Here is a 25,398-nt window from a genome sequence, read left to right as displayed (position 1 = left end):
CAAGTGAAATCTTACACTTATGTAATGGTAAGAAGCTCTCCTTGAGTATCAACAAAACAGACAAAGTATAAAGTATAGACATAAGATAAGCCGATATCTTAATCTCAATGCCATTTACAAATCTCAGAACACTCTGGAACTATTTCCAGATCACACGTTATCTTGTATTTGGTGGCAAAAACATCTATATCTCAGATAACCTTAAGCAATCGGGAACATCAATCTTATTAAACTTTGATAAGTGAGCATTTTCGACCAAATGATACACGCCAATTTAAAAGAACCAACGATTTCAGAATCAATAGCAATCCAGTTTCATGATATCTAGACCCCAAAGACACTACAAGAACAAATAAAAACATTCTGAAAATATTTATAGGATTGCCTTCTAAGAAATTACGACATCATTGTGAACACTTTCATTTAATTTGATTACTTGAAGATCTGCCACGAAATACAACAATGGCCTTCTGTGTCTTGAGCTGATTCTTTAGAAGCCATTTCTAACCAAATGCAACCATTTAAACTTAAACTTGCTGAATTGATATAATCTAAAGTCGTTTTTTAAAGGTCTTCTTGCATTAAAGTTTGGGCTATAAAAATCCCTTTTCTGCACACTTTCGTTGAAAACCATTCTTGAAAAGCAATTATTTGAATGAGAAGACAGAAAGAACAAAGTGTAAATAAATATTGATATACAGTGGTCAGGTATTGTCAATCGGCAGGCGACTTAACAATGCTGGGAAATGTTATATGCGAAACCTTTAGACTATTTTGCATAATGGATGAATTACTTTGTGACAGATCAAGAACACGGAACACTGATACCCTGATTGTATTACATCTTTCAATGCTTTCGCCTGGACTGAAATGGAATATGGGAAGAACATGAAAGGTAGTGTATAAAAATACTACAGTGGGTGTAAGATAACCTATAAGGAGTAACCACCATCTGAAACCAGATGTTCCCCAGGATGCTCATTCTTGGCATCAGTCACTCAACATAATGTTTATCAATATTTAGTCATCTGAATTTTAAGTAAACTTCAAACTTCTGAGGTATGGAATCAGGTGCTGGTTATTTAATATTTCATAGGCATATTGAGGATGTTTAGGAAATCTATTTCATGTGATTATTTACACATATTTTTCTGTTTCCTTTCATATAAGTATTTGCATGTGCGAATTTAATTCATTTTCTGAAAGTATTTACAAATATTTATTTTCTAAAATGCATTAAATTGTTTACTTTGATAGCGGGGATAGAGTGTTGTATAGGCTTGTGTTGATGACCAAGGTGACAGTGGAGAAGGGGACAGGTATGGGTGGGGTGGGTGTGGGGATAAGGTGGGTGGTGTGGGGGGAGGGTAGTGTGGGGGATGTGTGGGTATATTTTATAGGAAAGCCAGTACTGATATGAACTGCTCAGTGTTATAGGAGTGGATTTACTTCAAGACAGTTAAACCATTGATAAGGTAGTTGGTTGACGATCATTGTTTGGAAAGGAGGGTGGGTTGGGAGGGTGGAGACAGGGCATGTGTTGATGTCGGTGTGGGTGTAATGACAGGGCAAGCCAGTGTCAAAGGAGTGGACTGACTTCTTCATGAAAGTTAAACCATTGACTTGTTGTTGGTTATCATGTTTCAAATAGAATGGGGTGTTGTGGGGTGGTGTGGGGTGGGGTGGTGATAGGTGGGGTGGTTTCGGGTGGGTTTGTGTGGGGTGGAGTTCATTTGGGTGGAGTCAGGTGGAGAGGGAACATATTGGTCTGGGTATATGGGTGGGGCACGTGTTGGTCAAGAATGATGGTGGGCATTCTTGCGCAAGGTGTTGAAGATGTCACATTTATTTCTGGCTGTTTGAGGTTCAAATGTGGTAATGAGAGCCAGCCCATCGCTGATATTGTTTGCAAGTAAAAATTCTATCTCTGACTAATAAATACCAGAATGATTGCTTTCTGTAAGGAATGATAGAATGGAAGATTGACCATTAGTTTATTAATCAAGACAGCACATAGAAAAAGTGTATTCACTGAACTCAAACTTAATAACCACTTAGATACCAAACCTATTTAGAAGCTTCGATCTCTGACAATTGACAATCACATACAAATAACCCTGAAATTGATTTACACATTATAAAATATCAAAATAACACCCTTGCTAATAAATGCCCTTTAAGTACATTTGCTTGAAAAATAAGTACACATACCTGATTTCTCATTGGAAGAGAGATTCAAATGCTGTATGAATCTGGCCAATCATATCCGTGGTAATGGTTGAGCGGCCATTTTGAGAAAATGCCAGTCTGTTACACTGTCGAGTCAGGGCACACGCTGCATATGCTGCACAAATAGTAGGCCCAGTATATCTTCAGCGATTGGCTGAAAACAAACACAAAGAACGTCATAATTATTGATGATTGGTTAATAATATATAAGAAGGAAAAGTTTCTCCTGTAACACTTTCTCCTTCAAAGAAAATAGCAAACATTTTTGGATGGACTAAATTGCATTCCGTCCTCACAAGCTGTTTATCTGATCAACGATTTTTCAAAAGACTTCCACTCAGATTTGAGTTGAAGATCTCCTGATAAATTAGTCTCTATTATTCCCTTTGAGACCATTTATCGAAACCCCAATCTCCAAAGTTCAGCTTATCTATGCATGGCCTGGGCCATGTTGCCAACTTTGAATTTTTTTAAATTCTATAAACACACAAAAAAATCTATAACAGAATTAGCATCTGTTTTAGTTTTGATATCAGCAAATGAAATCAGTTCTGTCTAACAAGTAAAACATATAAGACATTCCTTTCCTTCCTTCTCAAATTTATTCAGAAAAATGAAATTGTAACCTCAAATGGTTCAATTTGACCAAGGAAGGCAAGCAGATTTACAAGCAAACTCAACTGAGACATAACCTACATTTCTGTAATCCAAAGTTTAAATGATACTAAAATTTGCATTTGTATGACGAAAGTTTTGACAAGTTAAAATGTTCAACTTCAATCAGGTTCGAGGGGCGTTTTTCTTCCAGTCTTGTCTCATGCAGGTTTTATTGCTCTATCCTCCATAACGCAAGTTAACAGAGGTATCCAACTGTGATATTATATTGACAAAGAACAGAACAGTACTTGCTCTATCCAAGGAAAGGAACAAATAGGTAACACATTTTGTAGTCTGTCATACAGACCCTGGAGCAAATATATCCAAGAAAGCCCATGCAAGTCAAGAAAATGTGGCAAGTCTAGATTTCCGCAGCTTCAGGGAATGAAGAAAGTCTCAGGGCTCATTTTCATTATATTATATCTTTTTTATTATGAGCTTTTTTTCTGTAAAATATGTTCATTTCAGAGACTAGTTGTTAGTGTACACATTTTGGTATGATTAGGCTGGGGTTCAAACCCATCACCTTGCACTTTCCAGGCAGAAGCCCTATCCACTAGACCACTGAGTGGTTTTATGGCAAAGGACTCTGCAAATGAATAAGAAAATTTGATATATACAGTATGAGCTTGTGACAGGAATACCAGCATCGCCATATCAGTCTTATTCTTATATGGATCAAACTAGTGGTTGATAGTGTGAGCATTCTGATAATCCTTATAAAAGGCATTGAGTGCTCGGAAGAAATCCTCCTGCAGTCCCCAAAGGATGCAAACAAAAAGGAAAAAATGGCTCAGAAGCAAATAAATCCAAAAACATTTTGAGAGAATCTCTGCTAAACACAGAATCTATTTGTATAAATATGATTATTTTTGTAAATAGCTGATAACATAATGCCTAACCATTGACAAGCATCGCAAACACTTTCAAAGGCATGTCAACTGTGTTCCCAAGAAAAGGCCTTGGTGAGCCAACCGTTTCCTGTTACTGACACATCTGTCCAAAAGGGAAGGGATACAGATTTACTTTGCAGGTTTCAAATCATCAATTTAACCATCATAATTCTTAGTGTCAGCACAATACAATACTCTTGAGTTCCAACAAAATGGTCAACTTCTTTCACAGCAACACTACCTTCCTTACACATGTAGTGAAATAGAAAATGTCAAGAGAGAATAACCAGTCTCGACTAAAGATTCCAGATTGCCAGAAAGGCAAAAGGTGTAAATTTTAAGAACTGATCACTGAAAATTAGTGAGTGAGTGAGTTTAGTTTTATGTTGCGTTTAGCTATATTCCAGCAATATCACGGCAGGGGACACCAGAAATGGGCTTCACACTCTGTACCCATGTGGGGAATTGAATCTGGGACTTCGGTGTAACGAGTGAACGCTTTAACCACTGGGCTACCCCACTGCCCCTGACAATTTGTGAAGACACCAGGTGTCCATGAAAAGAGTAAGAGTAAGCTCTACTGATGTACTGTTCAAAGTGGAGTTTATCCACCTCTCTGTCATGACAATAAAACAAGATCTGGTTGAGTGATTGCTGTACATATTTATCTGTACAACTGACTTTTTAGAGCAAGTGAGTGAAGACAGTGAATTATAGATGATCACCATTAACCAGGAGGAGCAGCTTATGTCACACAGGGGTACTACCTCTTTATCGCCATAATGGGTCACAGATGATCACACACAATATCAAACATTGACATCATTAATACATATCTGTGTCTGTCGTGTGGCTAATGTTTGGTACCATGCCAAGCAGCATGACCTCATCCTAGCCTCTATGACCTCAAGACAACCTCTGTGATGTGACCCCTGGTTAGTTTCCATGCATCTTGAATGAATCTCCAGTTGAGAAGATCTGCTAAAACCTGTTTAGTGTCAACACATTTGGCCATATTGCTTAGATAGTAGTAACTATAGATAGAAGCATAATGAAGAATGATAAAATAATGGTAGGAGGCACTGATGGTAGAGTTATGTCCCATTGCAATGCCAGGATCTTCTGTTTGTTGGTTCAAATTCCCAATATGACTGGGTTATAATCCTAAGTGTGTTAGTCTCACACCCATTCTTGTGAGTTTTTATTAAGTGATCAACAACTTCATACTAACATTTTGTTATCTGCCCCATCCACCCCAAAAACCCCACACAAACAACAAACAAACAACAAAACCAGCCCAACCCCCCCCTCCCACCCCCACATCCACACACCTGTCATAAAGGTACTATGGTATATGGAACCCTTTCAAAATGATCCCTACAAGCCAAACTCCATTCTTGTTCTACAAATTATGTCAGCATATCTTTGAAAGGCAATCAGCAAAACAAAAAATGATGTCAGATTCATGTTAAATTTGAAAATATCCATTGAAACATTTTCTTTTATCAGTTACCCTTAAAAAGTATGTTTATGTTTGACAGCAAAACAAGCCAAAGAAATGTTCTGATACACATTAGTTAACTGTTAACAACTCAAATGATGTGAAAAATCAGGCCTCAAACTGGGGCAAAAAAACACCTTAACCGCTGTGCTATACCCATTCCCTTTAGCTTTATGTAAAATCAAACTTGTCAACTATCAACAGTTCTTTCACAGCTTGCAACTTTTATCCTCACAAACACAAATAACAGACATTAAACTGGAGCTTGCCAGTACTCACAGGCACCAAATTACAACACTCGAGTCATTACACGAGCAAACAAGTACAGTTTGTTTTCCGTTACATCAAAGTTGGGATCAATATCCGCAGCTAGAATCATCTCCTGCCCCTCTGATCTATCCTGCATGAGATTCCTACATCCGATTAAAACACAACATTTCATAATTAGAACCTCCAAAACGTACACCAGAAAATTTGATTGATCTAGATTCAATACAACTTGAAATACAGGTCCAGCATAATCCTAAATTTAAGTCTCCTGCTGTGGCATATGAATGGATATCAAATATATCACCACAGACGCCCATATCTCTCTTCTGATAACATATCTTTCTCTTCAACTAGGCAATTACTTTAATCAACAACGGAGATGTATCTCAGTGGGTCAACCTTGTACTAGCTTCTTATCTGGATCTTACATAAACTTCAGCATAATCTCTCTTAAGCTTATGGATGGTATGATGTATAATATAAGAGCTGCTCTATTACTGGACCCCATCTGGTATCCCTCTGGATCAGCCCTAAGTATACAGAACATTAAGATATTTCTGTACATAATCAAATCAAGAGAGTTTGTATATTTTTAGTCATCCTGTCTTCAGTCAGTGTCATCGAGAGGCTTTGATTTTACAAAGACTGTTTGTTTTACATTTACTTGATGAGCTGTGGAGAGTTTTGAGCTGAAAAAGTGTCCAAAGGACAAATAACTGACACTACATCTTAAAGCCATCAGAATATCAAACAATGAAAAGTACACTCCTCATACTTCCACCATAATCAAGATAAGGCTGACTGACTGAGTTTGGTTTTACGCCGCTTTTAGCAATATTCCAGCAACATCACGGGGGGGCACCAGAAATAGGCTTCACACATTGTACCCATGTGGGGATTGGAACCCGGGTCTTCGAGCGTGACGAGCCAATGCTTTAACCACTAGGCTACCCCACCGCCCTAATCAAGATAAGGATCTACAGAAGCTGGAATATGTCTGAGATAATGGGGGTGGTTATAATCCGCATTCGCTCATCACAGGTTCAATTCCCCACATGGGTACAATGTGTGAAGCCCATTTCTGGTGTCCCCCACCATGATATTGCTGGAATATTGCTGAAAATGGGTTAAACCATACTCACTCACTTAAACAATATTTTATAATGGTTCTATAATATACATTTCTTAACAAATAATACAATCACTTACTAGTTATAAGTAAGTAACCCATTTCCATTTTCATATTCATTGTACGATTTTGACTGTCATGTTTATTAATCACTATCAAATAGAATTAACACTGGGTGTTCACAAAAGGTGTCCCACTGGCAGTCCTCACCACAAACACATGCAAAGGCAAGGCAATTGTGTGCCTAAAAACTGCACTTCTAAGGTTATGCCATGCATGCAGTTATTTTTGCTTTGCTCCATTTTGTACTATATGAAATTAGACTTTAATAGTCTTATTTCATTAACAATCAATCAACTATTTGTATGCTTCTGGAGAAGTAGTTGGCTTAAAACTTCTACAATACAATACTGTACAATAAAACCTCTACAATACAATACTGTACAATATATCAGTATATCAGATGCATATTATCATACACATTACGTATATCATGGTATGTGTCACTTATATTCGCAGTCAACAAACCATACCAAACCTATTGTGTCACACAAACAATCCCCTTACGTCATCCTCAAACATTCCAATACCTAATCTTTCAACATGAATGATCAAATTTATCATATACAATAACTTCATCCCTGAAACAGCAGCTGAATCACTGAACTTTGAACCTGTTCCGCCCCAGGCATGCGTTTTACTGATTAAACTATTCTCACCTGGCTAACCTACATCGTTAGTACCAGGTGTGCCATCACCAGGAGCCACATACTTGGTTGTATTGTCATCGAACCAGCAGACCGGAGAAAGAGGTTCACTGCGTTCTGTTAATGGCACATTACTGTTCCACTTTACTTACGTTTATTACATACCAACCACAAAACTAGCAATTTACAACAGACATGTCTACAATCATCGTCAAACTTAATACCTATCCAACAAGTTTGAACTTCAAGTCTGTGATGTGGAACTATGATAAAGCACAATTTACAACACAGAACGAATTAAACCAGGACCAGGAAACTATTTGCGATGATTTGATATACGCAGTGTGATAATCAGAAATAATCACATAAAATGTCTTTATACATTTAAAACATTTTTCCTGGTAATTCCACCATAAGAGTGTCAGGTACAAAGAACATTTTCCATTTTAAATGTTGAATTTGGTTATTTTTCATGAAATGAACAGATTTTATGGGTTTCTAAATTGCTAAATATTCTTTGAAATTTAATTGAGCCAAAAAGGTTCTCAAAGGGCATGATAGATGTACATTGTATATTGTTGCATAAGAATCAATTTAGCAGGTTATGGTTTCTTTAATGTCCATAGAAAACTGGTGTGTGAGAATAAGGAGTGATACTTTGGCTGTATCACATATGAATATAAGAAAAAACATATATTTCATCAATGTCCATTATATAATAGTCTTCGTATGGAATTAACTGTCTCTTTACAATGTAACAAACATCCGGATAACTTTAAACATTCACTTAATTCAAATGATAAAAATACTTTGTTTATATTAGGAAACTACTTATATAATATCTTTAAGATCCATCTACATCAATTGTAACATGCATATGCATGTCTTTCTGTATATATTTGTATGAATAATGGGTCATTTGGCCTTGAAAACAATGGTGATGATGATGATGATGATGATGAAGAAGATGAAGATGATGATGAAGATGATGATGATGATGATGATGATGATGATGATGATGATGATGATGATGATGATGATGATGATGAAGATGAAGAAGAATTTAGGAAAAAGATAATGCAACAACATCAACCGTTTTGGTGTATGGTACAGTACAGAATGACAAGCATTACAACCAAGGATTCAAACCCAGCACTGGCATGTTCTGGCAGGAACAGCCATGGTTTCCTAAACCACTGGGCCACAAGCCCCCTCACATATCATTGAATTGGTATGTTCAGTGAGAGCACTCAGCAATATTCCTTTGCCATAACTCTTTTCTTCAACAGAGAGAGTTGCACAACACAATGATCGATCCTTTTGAATCTTGGAACGCTCTTAGAAACACTCAGTCATTTTGTTTGTCTTTTTGTTGTTCAACTTCACACTCAGCAGCAGTCCAGGATCTTGAAATATGGTTGCCATAATTCCTGTCTTTAACCGAGAGTTGTATAGCACCATGATTAATCCTTTAGCTCTTTGGAACAGTCTTAGTCCCAGCTTTTAAAATACCAAATCATTGAGGTCCCTCAAATCAGATTTTTGTTATCCAAAGAAATTGATAAAGTCACCAAACTAATGATATTGTCAATGACAATGATAGTTATTTCCTTTGTAATTTCAAATCCTTCCTTGAGGGGTATCGTCTTCATTATACAGTGCTTGTCAATTTCATTCAAATCTAATAAGACAATTGTCAATTAGTCCTTCATTATCCTTTCCCTTCCTGATTGAAACAACAGCCGGTGATTAATCACACTATAGTCTCATTATCATACATGCATATTTCAATCAGGTCCTGTCATGCATGAAATAGACAATGCATTAAATTGAAGCCCTCATTTTTGAGGGTTCGAGAGACAAGAGAGAAACATTTTCAATAAAATGGATCAAAATGTCTGGTGTAAAACGTAACAAGCACAAGAATATTACAGGTTGGATTTTTTTATCTTATCAATTTACAAAACCAAACTTTCATTTAGGTTGAGTTTTCATGTTCAAATTAAATGAAGGATTAAATCCCAAACCCCAATGAAATCTCTGCAACAATAATGGGTTTTCTTAATTGAGAGAAACGGATGATTTTATTTTAATCACCTTTCACAAATAGGATATGCACTGCTTGAACATAAACTTGTAAAATCTGCGCGCTCCACATAACAATCTCATTGCTTCTCACCCAATCTGAAGAAGGGGGACATTATCCATTTAAGTCATGAATTTCCTCTCCCACTACAAATCCAATAAACCATAAAGTTAAATATTTGTAGGTTTCAGACCAAGCTGCAATAATTGGATTCAAACTGAGGGAGAAACTTCAGGATTCCAGATTTGACACTTTCTAGCTTGCTTTGTCCATTTTATCAATATATTTATATATTCACAATCATTATTATTATCAGGGGTAGTCTAGTGGTTGAAGTGTTTGCTTGTTAGACTGAAGATCCAGGTTCTATTAACATGGGTACAGTTTGTGAAGCCCATTTCTGGTGTCCCCTGCTGTCATATTGTTAAAATTGGCGTAAAAACACTCACTCATCATCATCATCTTCATCGTCATCATCATCATGATCATCAAATAAGGTGTAAAATAACTACTATTAAGCTAAAAATGATATCACCAGGAATCAGTAATAACAGTACAGGGAAGAAAGGCATTACTGATTTGTACCTATGCTCATTAATCAGTGATACTATACAAGGGAATAACAGAAAACTACAATATTTCTACCATTACACCATTATTCCCATTGAAACTGTAAACCAATTAATGAATGCACAACCTCTTTGAACTCGAGGTAACTTGATAAACGTATTTGAAACAGGATATTCTTTTATTTTCTAGAAAACCCCTACCTCAGATTTTGAAACATTGGAAAATTTAATTAAACGAGTAAATTCTTATTGGAAACGTTCCAAAGATTTACATCTTCTGTCCTATCTGAGAATTTTCCAATAATGATACATCATCAGAATGCACTGATATTTTGGCTCAATGAATATTGAATGACTCACTCACTCGCATGAGGGAACATCAACTAAAATTCATAAATCCGACGACATTCAAATGACAACATTTACAGATAATCTATTTCACGTACTCTCTGACTGAGGACCACAAGGGTGTAATTTCACTTGATGGAGAAGTGACTTAAGAAGTGTTCTGACTGAGTGATTTCCAGATTGACTCTGCACAGCAATTATGTTACGAGGCACACAAAGGATTTTTTAGCCGCGATCTGAAAAATTTATAGGTGGTGACATAACATTCCTTGTGATTATCTGAAAACTACACTTTGATCTAGCTGCTGGGCCGGGTTGTACTTGTCAAAAGCATACTCGTCTTGTAGATTATGTTTTCAAACATAGAATTCATCAAAAGGATGAAAGCATTTATAATTAAATTTAACATTACAATGAGCCAAAGTTTTATTGGATGTACAAGAAGGGAGAGTAAATTTAAGTTTGGCAAATTTCTGGGATTTCATAAACATTTTGTCACTTACAATATGTATTAAGGAAAATACTCTTTTATTTCGAGCTGGGGGTTACAATAAACATCGTAATTGCCGAGTTGTTGTATCCATCTCAAGTGTACCTGGTGGGTACTGACAGTTCTGGCCTTTCTTTGACCTTTGTCATTTGTTTATTATCTGAAATTATCTTCTTCTGGAATAAGCCCAGGGCTTAGCTGAGTATTGGTGAGATGGCAATGGTGGATGTGTTAGTGAGTGACTTCGGTTTTATGCTGCTTTGAACAGTATTTCATTCAGGGCATGTCAGATTAATTTACGAGAAGTCCCAATGTAACACTGGTCATATATGTAAGGGGCAGTGGGGTAGCCTAGTGGTTAAAGCATTCAGCTCATCACAGCAAAGGCCTGGGTTTGATTCCCCATATGGATAAAATGTGTGAAGACCATTTCTGGTGTCCCATCATGATGTTGGTGGAATATTGGTAAAAGTGACATAAAACCATGTTCACTTATTCTTAGGTGTGTACCATCTGTAGGCGTAAACAGGGTAAAGTAGGCTTAAATCCAACAATCAGCTGTTCCCAGACATTGTTGTCTGTCGAGGAAGGAGATGGTAGATTACTCAATAGTGTAATGCAAGCGTATGCATCTTCATGTTTTCTTACAGTATGTGTGTATGTGTATGTTTGATTCATCAATATTTCATCCATATGATTCCAGCCTGTAAATAACAGAGCCTGGACCGAACAATCCAGTGATTGATACTACAAGTAAAATATACATCCTGTCCATCCATCACACTATCAGCCACGTCGATGGGCTTGACCACCAGATCCATTATGTCACCTCTTACAGCAAACATACGTTGCTGGAAACCAACTCTAACCTTGAATTCACTTAGTGGCCCTTGGCAAGGTGATCTTGAATTACCAACACTGTGTAGCTGTTTAAGGGACATCATTCATAGATACCACAAATTCAAACCTGGGTTCTATGCTTCCTGGATAAAGTCACAAACAGAATACTGAGAATATCAAACAGGGGGTGGGATTTTAAGTCACAAAACCTTAAGAGGGTATATAATTTAAGCTGCATGAAAATCATACAAAGTAACTGGTAGATGCTTGCTTGACCAATTAGCCTTAAGAAAATCCAACCGGATTTTGTTTTTCAAACACAATGTGTTCATATATCATGCCAAAGCAAAGGTCCAGTGAACAAACCTGTCACACCTGAGCGAATCACCCAGAGGTACAGTTGGGTTAATGAGGTCGTACCAGGGCACCAGGAGATTAAGATTAGTTAAACCCAGCCGTGGCACGCCTTCTAGCTTATCTGTATTTGTCAAAGTTGATAAACAGTTTTAGGCCCCGAGGATGCAACTTGTTTTTTGCCCGATTTGATTCATCAGGCCCAGGGGAGCTATTGAAGGTCGTTACGATGCTCTCTTGATCACACAGAAAATGCAGGTATGGCCATTTTCAAAGAAACTCCGCATCAAGAAGAGCTCTCGTTTACGACTAGGAATGGTCACCCTAAGCATGTCCATGAAATATCACCATATTTGTATGCATAATTTATCACCCAAATCCAATTAGTACAATGGATTTTCTTGGATTCATTTGCAATAAATCGTGCATTTTCATATTTCTGTCATTAAAGGAATGACAGTCTGTGTCAAACTGTATTTGAATCTATTTGTTTAAAATTCTAGTGAAAATTCTTAAATCGATTTCAACTTGAAACTGGAAAACGTGAGACCAGAAAGATAAAAAAGTAACATGATGAAAGCAACATGAAACAACACACTGCAATAATGAATTTTAGTTTCAAAACAATTTAAATTCAGGCAGCAAAGACATTGACTATCATAAAATTCACACTTCCGACCAAACCAGAAATTTCACAAATAATATTTGGCCTGCAGCATATTCTGAAAATGGCCATCACAAGCATCTGAGATGTGCAGCATTTAACATTCTGGCTCTTGATATAATTGGAAGGTCGGGATTGGCAGCAACACGGACAAACCTAATCAACAATGACCGCTGGCCAAATATTCTCCTAGCAGGGTGCTTCATGTTGCTGTTTGACACATATTAATCTACTACAGTGTCTACAAACCTATATTGCTGTCTACACGAATGTCTACCATGGCTAAAGCACAAAGGAGCAAATTTCATAAAGAATTGTCACCTCTGTTTGAAAGGCTGGCACAAATGGCTCCATAACTAATGTACAAAGCAGACTAATTTCATAAAGAATTGTGGCCGGTGCTGGAATGGTTAGCACAAAAGACTACTAAAACTAATGCATAAAACAGACAAATTTCATAAAGAAGTGTAACCCCTGCATGAAAGGTTCGCACAAATGGTCGTACAAAGAGAAGCATGGTACTCAGTTGATCGTGATGTCATTTAGGATGAGACAAATGACTATGAATTTGGTCACAGTTGGTAACGAAATGTGTTTGAATGAATCATGGCGTGTAGATCTCCATATTTTTATGCTCTTCTTTATGGTGATTGTTGTGAGCTGCCTGGACAAAACCGTTTTCTTCTATGACAGATCTGATTCCCAGTACTGGCGAAGGAAGTTACACTGCATTGTGGGATTGAGTCACTGCACCAGAAGCTGGCGATGTTCCAGTTCAGCAATGTCAAGGACCAGAAGTAAAGGCCATGGAAATTCCAACGCCTCAATGGGCGTGAAGGCAAAATAGCGCTGAAAATTATATGAAAGGATCATTGAAAGCCAGTGATGACAACATGTGTTTACAACAACAAAAATCCACTTTTTTGTCCATTAGCACCTGCTACTCACACAATTTCCACAAAAAGTAACTGTTTAATGCTAATACAAGACCCAGCTACGATACTGCCATTCTCCATTGGCAAACAATCAAGTCTGAACCAGAAAATCCAGTGATCAGTATAAAGAACAATATCAACCCATGGACAGCACAAGATCATTGACAGCATATGGTCCCTCAGAGCGGAATGAACTACTTATAGGAAATTACAAAAGATGTCAGCCAACACCTGCCTACAACAACAACAGCCTCTCCATTATATCCATCATGAAACTGGACAGGGCTATGTATGCAAGTTTAATTATATCACTCAGGGGTACGCACTCACTGTGATGGGTGATCCTTTTGGTTTTTAGTTACATGTATATAACCATTGATGACACTAGAAAGAATCAAGGTGGAAAAAATATCAAATAAATTCCTTAAACCTGAAAGACCTGCACTTCGAAGCATTAAACCATGACATTATTAGCACTTTCCTCAAGACAGACATTGCCCTCTATTCATGCCTAAATATTATATATAATGATAACCTCAGTGCTCTGTAGTTAGAGAACACAATATAAAACATCAATTCCAAGATATAAATTATCTCACAAAACAGATTCCAAAATAACAGGGAGAGGCTGATAAAAGTATCACTTTCTCTAAAAATACGACATATTTTCAACTTGCTCTCCTCGAGCCCCAGTAAGACAGAAGACTCAGGACCTGAACTGGAGGCAAATCTAGACTTGGTTTGTTCAGAAAGGGCAAGGCAGAATTAAAATAATGTGGTTCTGAGACTGTGAGACAGACTTCACGCATCTTCAACATGGCATAGTAACAAGATCTATTTTGATGTCCCTTCCAATCCCTGGACATCCTCCATCACAAAGATACCAGTTGAGGTCTCTGGGTTTCATTGGCTCAAGACCTAGTTGATGATGTGCTAAGTATTTGCAGCATGCAAGGTGAACAGTTATCTTTCTCCTCTTCCTATTCCTGGCTGGAACCGAACTTCTTTGGAAATGGGTTGGCTGGGTGGAAATGAAAATGATTCCTCGTCTTGGTGGAAATCATTAAAGTGGTTGATGAGCTGGCTGGGAGGTTTATGGACGTCGACATTTTCGTTGACATACAACAAAACATTATAAGCTTTAATCTGTACAAGGAGTGAGTGACTGGGGTTTAGATCCACCTAGACCATATACAATTATCATCAGTATGTACGTTTATGATGTGGTTGGAAAATCTTAAGTGACAAAGGTTGAAGATGTTTCAGACTTTGGTGAAATAAGCACAGATATTGTGCTGACAATACAAGAGTGATATAAGTATGTGAGAGTTTACCAAGAGATACTGCCACAACTCGGTATGATGAGACACATCACCCCTGGGCCAACCAATTAACATGGCGATGATAAACCATAATGGTAATTTAGTCAAAAAGTCAGTGACTAAATGTTGAAATCAGCAAAATTCTCTCTGTACCAAGGCACTGTGTAAATGACAGACTCTATGGGACAAAGTAGTGAAGAAAACATGAGCACTGATTCACTCTGCAAGTCGAGTCTGGATCAAACAATCCAGTGATCAACAGCATGAGCATCGATATACACAATCTGGATATAATGACATGTGTCATCCTAGTCAGCGAGCCTGACCACCTGATCCTGTTAGTAGCTTCTTACGACAAGCATGGGTTGCTGAATTCTAAACCAAATCTTCACGGGTTCAAACCACACAGTGTTAGCAACCAATCATTTCTTCTGAGAAGAGTTTCTTTGAATCTTGTCTGAGACACAATTCCCATTGGGAATAACAACTACAATATGTAGCTGTAGCCTGTGTCTATCCTATACCCAACACAATATCCGGGATTTTTCCCTGCAACTTTACTTCTCCCAGACATCTGGTAATCTAATCTTGTCCATTATGTCTAAGACCTGGCAGTACCTATCACAGACCTACCTTGAACATGAAACATTAAGATTGATATAGAGCAATATATCATGTTAAAGTATATATTCCCCTGTCTATCAGTTAATAATTCCAAGAAATGGAAAGCTGTGTAAAAAAATCAAGCTTTTAGCTGTATCCCATCAATGAAAGCAGACAGAAAGGCTGACTCCCATTGTCCTTGTGTTAGAAGTGTTTAAAATGTATGACTTTATTGTTAAACTTGAATGATGTTCTCACAACACCATGTCTCCAACATAGGTACAACACATAGCTCACAGACCAAATGTCCCTGGAACTGTTCAGAAATAGTCTTTGAATCTTGTCTACAAAGGATCCTGAGGTGAGAATTTCATGGCAGAAACTGAAATTCGGCAAACAGGTCAGGGCTTTGATGGTAGCATAGAATTCCTAAACAATGTTGACAGATCATCCTATCATTAGTCAACAGCTTACCAGATCAGGAAGAGAACTGTGGAAAGATCTAAAAACTCCTAAAGTCTCGCTGACAAAGATGAATGAACTATTAGCTCAGTCCCAAAAGCTTCTGGAGAAAATTAATTGTTAGCACAATGGAGCTGTGTAAGGCTTCTTTAACCCCATTAATTAGCTTCAGCCTATCATTTTACTTTTGACAGATTGGGAGGAGACTCCACCGACTGAAGTTCAAATGTGTTGTACAAATAGTGTCCTCTGACAACCAGATGGTCACCAGTCATGGTATTCTCATAATCTACAGGTGCATGGATTACAGTTGAAGAATTTCACTCTGTTCTGTTTGAAAAGCAACACCCTGTTAGATTAGCGTTTCACCCAATGCTTAATAATACATAGTCCTTGCACTTCACAAATATTAGCAATTTAAACAATATTCACCATTATAAGGCATGAACATATCCATAACATTGACATTACCAAAAATGTTTTGAATACAAAATGCAAATTTTCAAACAAAATGGAAAGGTTTCACTTGTAAATCGGGCAAATTACATGTTAAATGAACGAGAAAAATACTCTCTTTCAAACAAATAGCCACTTGCCATATTTTTGTTAAACTGTAAAATAAAACAGCATCATGATATATCTGACCAGTCTGCAGTCACCAAGGGTAACAGCCTCTTCAGTGAAGAACCATCATGATCGATATATGTAAAAGAGACACTTTAAACCGAGACAAGCAAACTGTCCCAAACCCGCCATGTGGCTCAAATCACATTGCAGACATACTATTATCCACACAGAAGTGCATAATTCTTTGACCTTAAATAAATTCTGAAGATGGTCCTGTGATTAGTCTAGGCATACAAATGCTATCAAACACTGTGCCCTCTTTATAGAATGAATTTCCTCTAATACAGAGCCAATGAGGCTATGTTAGTTAAAAACTTAGAACCGTATTTCCAAATATTCCTACACAAGAACATGAAAATGAGGAAAACATAAATGTTTTTAATTACATATTGATATTGATAGCTATAAAGAAAAGGAATATATTGTCAACTAAATCCTGGTGAAAACAACGTTTTCAGTCTCTAATTATTCTCCTTGTTGAGCAGAACAAAGAAAAACATATGAAATATACCTGGTTATATTTTCACAGATAACACTGGCTTTACAATCAAAATTTAAGTTTGATTTACAGGTCCAAGACAAAAACACAACAGTACTCAGAAGAAAAAAATACCTTTGACAAAAACTATTTCATTATCGTTGATTCTGTTTTAGAACAAGGAAAATGAAAAAGACCCCACAAGATTATATCACAGCTGCTCATAAAAAGTGAATAATGCATTTACAATATTTTTTTGTACAGACACAATTTTTAATTTTCCTTTGGCCTCTTGCAATGCTGAAACTTCTTTGTTTTCATCCAAAAAGAACAGTACTACAATCAAGGAAGTGGAAATTTTACAAATATTCAGTCACCTGCGATGAATTTTACACTAACATTTTTTAAAACAACCAATCAAATATTATAGGCTTGACATTATTTCAGACATTTAGGAAAATTATCCATTTTTGTTTCTTTTCTCTTATGTTGAGTCTTCTTTCTTCCTCTTAGAAAATATTCTTCCTCTTGTCTTACAGCTTTTTGACACAGATGATAGACTTGCACAGGTCTCATAGGTAATAAATTTCTAAAAGAATATGAATAAAGAGCACACATTGTCCCCCTAACAGACTGGTGTCCTGTCCCCTTATCTAGACTTGCCTCTAGATAGGATGGAAGTACTACACATTAATTGGCTTAGCATTCAGTACAGCCTTGGAGCAAGGCTACACACATGACTGTAGTATCATGCCTTTACTCTGTGAAAGGTTAGAGCAGGAATCAAGATGAAACCCAAGTTGAATATAGTGCCATTATATAGAAATATACAGTTCTACCTTTGAAAGGGATATTGTTTTGAATGACAGAGAAAACTGATTTTCACAATATGTCAAGTGAATATTTGAATATAATGACATATCTGAAAATACTTATCAAATGTTGGGGAGTATATGTCTACACAATGTATTCAGTACAACTGAAACCCTTCAAAATGACCACATCTTATTATTTGAACATTTATTATGAAATGAATAAACATATTTAATCATCATTATTTCACCCAGTAACCATAATGCTATTGGGGTGACCATATTTATAGATCATGTTCTGTGAATTTTACACTTTTCATGACCTACCTGAAATAATGTAGAACTCCTTTCATCTTTTACCTTCACCAGTTTTAGCATTACAGTAAAATTGGATAACAGAAAAACATTGTGCAGAAATGCAGAGTAACATTTAGTTATCCTTTTATTGTATAACAGAAAAACGTTGTGCAGAAATGCAGAGTAACATTTAGTTATCCTTTTATTGGATAACAGAAAAATGTTGTGCAGAAATGCAGATTAACATTTAGTTATCCTTTTATTGGATAACAGAAAAATGTTGTGCAGAAATGCAGAGTAACATTTAGTTATCCTCTTATTGGATAACAGAAAAACGTTGTGCAGAAATGCAGAGTAACATTTAGTTATCCTCTTATTGGATAACAGAAAAACGTTGTGCAGAAATGCAGAGTTAACATTTAGTTATCCTATCTTCTCAAAATGCATTAACATTTATTATCTTCAAAATATAAATATATACCTTCAAAATTGAAAATAGCATTCGAATAAGCTGAGGGCAATGCTTAATCCTTGGTAAAATGAAGAATCTAAACTTGAGAAATGTTTCCAGACCTGAGTAAGATTTGTTGTGTAATTTAACCTCTGATAGACAGAATCGATGGGGATGGAACACAGAACTTCAGCAAACACTTTAACTACTAGGCTACCTGACCACAATCGTTCCTCGTCTTCTACTGATGTTATTGGATGGGAACAGCAGTTCAGAGCCAACAATTCCCAGCATGAAGGCCTATAATCTATCTTTCTTTAAAGAAACATGGATTCCTACCAAATACATTTCACTCCCCTTGACATTGATCACAACATCAAGCTGTAAAAAAATAGACAAGTTTTTTTTCCAAACAAATCACAAGAGCACAGAAAAAGTCCATCCATACTATCTTGGACTCAATGGCATTCAATTCAATTCCCCAAATTACTGGATGGAAGTACTCCAGTACACCAACGGTTTAGAAGCCACATATGAGATTATCTCTCTCAGAAGACCATCACAGTTCTAATGTCACTCTACGCAATTTGAGATCACTCGAATACAATCATTTGATCACCAACTTCAAAAGATGAAAATTGTTGAGTAAACCTTTAAATTCTCTCTTTTCACACATGGAATTCAGAAGAAATTTCTTAAGATGAATGGTATTTAATACATTGAATTTTTTTCTGGATCCCAAATTCTTTTTTGATATATATGTGCTTTCTTAAATTGACCATCTTGAAATCAGGACTTTGATTGTTGCCTTGAATAGCCTCGAGTTAAACTTCTCTGAGATATTCCTTCATTGAAGGTTTACACATGATTGTGTATGGATTGTCAAAGAACGAGCCTGTAAGGTTTCATCAGATCTGTTTTTAAGTTTCAAAATAGAAAATCTAATAAATTTTGGTTAATCAGATGAAAAGCAAACTGCATGTTGTCTTCATCAAAGTCGTTAAAATGAGGAACTACACCTTTTAAACACACACACACACACACACACACAGTCCCTTATGTTCATGTCAGAAACAAAGAATGAGATTCATTTATTGTATTCTTATATATGTGCTCTCTCTTGAAATTAGGACTCTCTCTCATTAAAACACACATATTCACACACACTTACACATGTGCATATGTGCATGTCAGAAAATCAGAACAAGAGATACATGTATTATATTCTAAATCTGAATCTGACAACATTTGTAAAAAAATTGTTAACAAGTTTCCTCTCAGAAAAATACAATCAATAAAAAATAACATCTAAACATTGTATGTCAGTTCTCATTCAAAGTTATTGACCACGAGAAACTAAACGACATCCGTAAACACAAACGTAGTGTCAGTGTCATTTATATCAAACACTTTATGATACTAGGAACAAGAATAGCCTCTCGTGATTTCCCCTTTCATTCCAATGATTGCCAAACCCCCAATAAGGCAGGCCACAATTGAAATCAAATCATGCCTTGGAAGATCATTACTTTGCAAAATATTCGACAAAGAATCATCTCTGAGGAGCATTATGGGAGCTTTTTCCACTTTCAACTGATCGGAACAGGTCATTGTCAGTGGCTGCGCCTATATTTCACACTCTGGGACATGACGCCAACTGGAGGGAATACTGATACGCACAATTTGCTTGACATCCCAAGGTAATACGGAGGAATAAACACGATCTCAGTAATAAAAGTCAACAGCCTGAGACATGTGTTAAACAAGTCCAAAACATTGAATTTAACCGTAATTCAAGATTATGAGTGAATGTTGTTTTGCCCATGAAAAAGTATTCAATTCATTGAAGAAATCGCTAAGGAAATGGATCTGGGTTTGGCAAACTAGTGGTTGATGTCATGAACAAGGCCTTAAACAAAGATGACATAATCAATCCAGTTAACACCGTGAGCATGCCATACCAAATCCTTCCAAATATCAGTTATCACTTAAGCATATCTATTCAGGCCCAGATTGGTTTAGAATAACCAATATTGAGATTATGAGTTGGTTGAGACCATCAGGTTCCTGAACCTACTTATTTCACCTTCTACCTAGTCATTACTGTATTCTATAACCTAACTGAAGCAAGTCTAGATTTTATGTGGGTTCACTCCCAACTCACTTAGTTTCCTTTTCAATTTAAAGGGAGACATTGCTTTCAAACAAAATTATATATTTTCTGAGACTAAGGATTAGTCTTGACTTGTTTCACAGACTATATTGAAATACTGGTGTGCAAAAACAATATTATTCTTGTTTTATCAACATATCATGTATTGCTTAAAAATCATTGAGAACTTACAATACAGACTATAAATCATCACTATTCACTATGATGTGTGAAGCATTCAAATTCAAAGTCCCAAACTGCCTGTGCTTCCCTCATGCTCAGCAAGTCAAATCTAAACACTCCAAACATAAAACCTAATTCAACTACACAAACAAACCCCAACAATTATTTTCCCATTTAAAAAGGATACAAAAGTTTGCCACTTTTGCAATTCAACACCTAATTAATCAGCTATTTCAAGCATTCAAGATTAAGATCACCCAGGCATCAAATAGTCCAGTTGGTCAGTGTTAAGACCTGCACCGTCCAGTCCTCGACAACAAAGCCGTCACACTGACCGCTCTGCTACGAAATGACAAATGAAAGAGAACAAAGTATCTGTCATCGTATTCGCACTGGACGTGTTATTGATGAAGCTATGGTCTTATACACTGATAGATTTGGTAATTCGTTATCAATTATCAGCGAATCAAACCAGTATTAATCATAACCTTCCTGGCCCTCATTCATCATCCTTAAGTAAGTCTTTTTGAAAGCGGACATCGGTCGGAGCTCATTTCAGGAACGTCTTCCCAAGGTATAAGCGCTGCCCTGGGTATAAATGAACTGACAAATGACCAATCTGGTTCTGAAAAATAGGGCTCATATATTATCCATTCTTGTTGCTTTGACTCTGTCAATGTATGTCCAAGTGGAAAATGTTTAAATACAGCTATCTTCAGTGTCTAATGATCTATTTGTCAAAGTGGCAGCAACATGGCATCTATACAGTAAGCAATCTACATATTTCAGCCATTTGTTCATCCCTCCAGACAGGTGAAGAAATGAAAACCTTTGTCTTCATGAATGGTTTGGTTTGATTTCCGTTCTGTTTGCTCTGTTCTTCCTAAATGATGTAGAACACTGAACGGGACTTAACATTTTTAAACAATCTGTATTCTCTGTACACTTGAATCTTATTATACTGGACAGGTATGCAAGTGGGGACTTGTTTTTCTTTGTGCGTGTATTGGTTGCACAGGTATTTAACACCAAGTCTGCCGCAAATGTCCTTAAAGAAATTCTAAATTGAAACTAAATTGCAAGTTCTGTTATTTTAGTTATCATTAAAGTAATGGCTTTGTTGAAATGATCTGGATTCACTGCTAACTTGGAAAATAATAGGAGCAGTGATGAAAGTTGTATATTATAGCACTGAATGCAGTATTAAAATGCATCAAAATGTCAACAGTGACCAAATCATCTCCAGTTCTTGTCAGCTTCAGGTGACATGAGTGAGTGAGTGAGTTGGGTTTTAAACCACTTTTAGCAATATTCAAGCAATATCACGGCGGGGGACACCAGAAATGGGCTTCACACATTGTACCCATGTGGGGAATCGAACCTGATCTTTGGCGTGACGAGTGAACGCTTTAACCACTAGGTAAAACCATCACCCATCAGGTGACAAGATCGGACACCAACCCTTAATAACGAAAAACATGACTGCGTTTCAACATGTGCCTCCTGTCCAGTAATTCTCTTCACTCAACATACATAACAATCTGTGTAAAAAGTACACTTGCATTTGGGTCACTTCGAATAATACCACACAGACAGACTCTTGTTGAAATAATGGTAATATCCCTATCAAAAGTTGTGTAGTATAGACTGTTGTTAATGTGTTGTAAATGATTTCACTACCTCTTAGTAGTGAGGCAAAAAGACATCCATTCGTCTTATAAATATTTTAAGCCTGTGTTCATCCTCTTAAAACGACATATTTGACAATGGCAAACTACTCACTGCAACAAAGTCTTCCTTAAGCTGCAAAACAACCCAACTGATTGTCAATTTAACTTTTTGCTCACCAATGTTTCGAACCTTCAAACCACATGCTCCTCTTAGTTGGTATTAAACTTTCAAACACTTAAGTAAATGATGCATTTGAAATGAACAGTTTCACAAATAAATTATTCATGTTGTCAAATTGCTAAACTATGCAACACAAACTCGTAATACTGCAACATCAGCACTTTCGGTCAAATACATTTCGAAATCGGAGAAACGTGAGACAAAGGTCAGCTACACATACTACCATAATGGTCAGCTGAAAATCGTACATTTCACCATGTGGTGTAATTAACACACGTCCATTTCAAAAGTCAGCTGGAGAAGGTATGGCAGTTTAACAGTTGTGAGGCAGTAACCCAGTTTGGAAGCACTGCTAATGGATGCGTTAAGCTGTGGATGACCAGGTGTGCAGACTGTTACACACAGCGCTCTCTACAAGATGGAGCTGTCTAATGGCACTTAAGGTCAAACAGATATGAAAAATTCATCAGCAACTGTGTGGAAACTTCTCATTCTCCCATTTATAAGATAATCCATGCATTTAGAAATATATCAAGTACCTAATGTATGGGAGTGTGTTAGCCCTGTACAATTCTTTATGGTAGTACTTGTAAGTGAACATCATATTATTTAGATGATAAAAATGATGAACAAGTTATCACTATACTGGTGTCCTGTACTGTGTTTACTTGCTCATTAACAAGATAAAATCGTTATAGAATTATTATAAAATTATTTTATCATCCAATACTATGGATTCACTATTCATTATAACCTTGGGTGAGTGAGTGAGTGTGGTTTTATGCCGCTTTTAGCAATATTCCAACAATATCACAGCAGGGGACACCAGAAAAAAGCTTCACACATTGTACCCATGTGGGGTATCAAACCCGGGTCTACAGCTGACGAGCGGACGCTTAACCATTAGGTTACCCCACAGCCCCACATAGCCTTGGAGCAACGTTATTGTGTGCGATAACATGTATGATCATGTTACGGTTTACGATTATTTTACATGCTGCTGAAATATAACTCTGTGATATAACTTTGTTATTGCTTATTGTGGCATATAATAACATTATCTCACACATATGTGAGGACTTGCTCATGTCTTTTGTCAAGACCTGGTGTCATCTGAGTTTCAGTGATCCATTCAAACAATTTTTGCCTCTACTCTATTCCTCACACCTTTATTAAGACCTTTCATATTATGTAATTAAATTCCTTACACCATGATTCTCTGGCACCGACAATTCACCTCATGATACTTGGCATTTGTCATATGTTTTCCCACACAGCTCTAAAACAGCTGCACTGATGATACTTCTTTAAGAGCTGTTTTTCTAAAGCAGACTATTTAGACCATTTAAGGCAATTAAAATTTGATTCAAACAGTCTTTGCAAAAAAGGAACAGCTTGCAACGTTTCTTTCAGAAACACAGTAAATGTCAATCTTCAGAAAATCAGGAAGACTTATCACTACAAATAATATTTTTTGGCACCCAATAAAAAAATACATGATATTTTGTTTCGGGTTTGAATCTGAGATTTAATCCAACGGCGAGCTCCATCTCCCACTTCCCTACCTTCTCAGTTTCACCAAAGTCGTAACTATGGATGAACTTTGTTGCTTCTGCCCGACATGCTGTGTTTTAAATGAAGCTATCAGTCACAGTAGCAATAAAAACTCACTCACACAGCTAAATCCCCCGATGCTGCATCATGTCGAACAAAATTCAAAGTTATGGAGTAGAATTGTATTAGAGAATCTCGAGGGGAAAACTATTCAATCTCACTAATGAAACTTTCAGACGAGAAACTGTCTGACGTCCACTTTACACATGTGTAGATGCAACATTGTGACCAGGCGTCAACTGCCAATTTCTTATTTAACACAATTACTCTTGAACAACTTTAAGCTCTCACTTTACTACTGCTAAGTACTGTTCCCAAACTTGTTTAGACGTGGCTGTCACATACACTTTCCATTAAGTCCACTGACTTATATCGGTTTTAAGTTTGAAATAAAAACAGATGATATCCTCATCCATAACAACTAAGAATACAGATTTCATAATCAATCATGATATATTAATCAATATCAAATGTCTACACCAAGGATATAGCATATATCCCATGATAAGAAGTATATGATCAATGATTATTTCAAGAGCCATGTTCTATTATAAACAAATAACCTTAAGTGTCAAATAAATGATAAATGAATCAATCAATTTCTGAAATTTCAGCTTCTTCATTTATCAAAATGTGATCTATTTCAAACAAACGGTGTTGCACTGACGTCTTTTTCAGTGTGAAATGCCATCTTCAGACTGTGAAATACACACCATCTAAGTAGTTCCAGATATTGACGATCACCATGGATGTTGTGAAGAATCGTACAGCTGAAGAAATTTCAAGAAAATCGCCATGAATAATAAAGGGGAGGTAATTATACACTGGAATCATTTGACAAGACCGATTGGAACCGACCAGGTCCGTCCTTCTT

The 25,398-nt window shown here is 36.6% G+C and overlaps 1 protein-coding gene across 5 annotated transcripts in view; it reads right to left on the bottom strand.

The window, feature by feature from the left end:
• LOC124275650 (protocadherin-1-like) overlaps window positions 1-25,398 on the bottom strand; it is a 305,204-nt gene that overhangs the window by 56,778 nt on the left and 223,028 nt on the right. For all 5 annotated transcript variants that reach the window (XR_006898366.1, XM_046711375.1, XM_046711298.1 and 2 more), the window contains exon 2: window positions 2,212-2,383. The gene's annotated coding sequence lies outside the window, so the exon portion shown is untranslated. The remainder of the gene's footprint in view (window positions 1-2,211; window positions 2,384-25,398) is intronic.

Source organism: Haliotis rubra, unplaced genomic scaffold (genome assembly GCF_003918875.1).
Source record: "Haliotis rubra isolate DU_JTF1 unplaced genomic scaffold, ASM391887v1 Scf1, whole genome shotgun sequence".
NCBI classification, from domain to species: domain Eukaryota; kingdom Metazoa; phylum Mollusca; class Gastropoda; order Lepetellida; family Haliotidae; genus Haliotis; species Haliotis rubra.
Note: the sequence above shows the minus strand (reverse complement) of the source record. Positions and strands in the feature narration are given on the sequence as shown.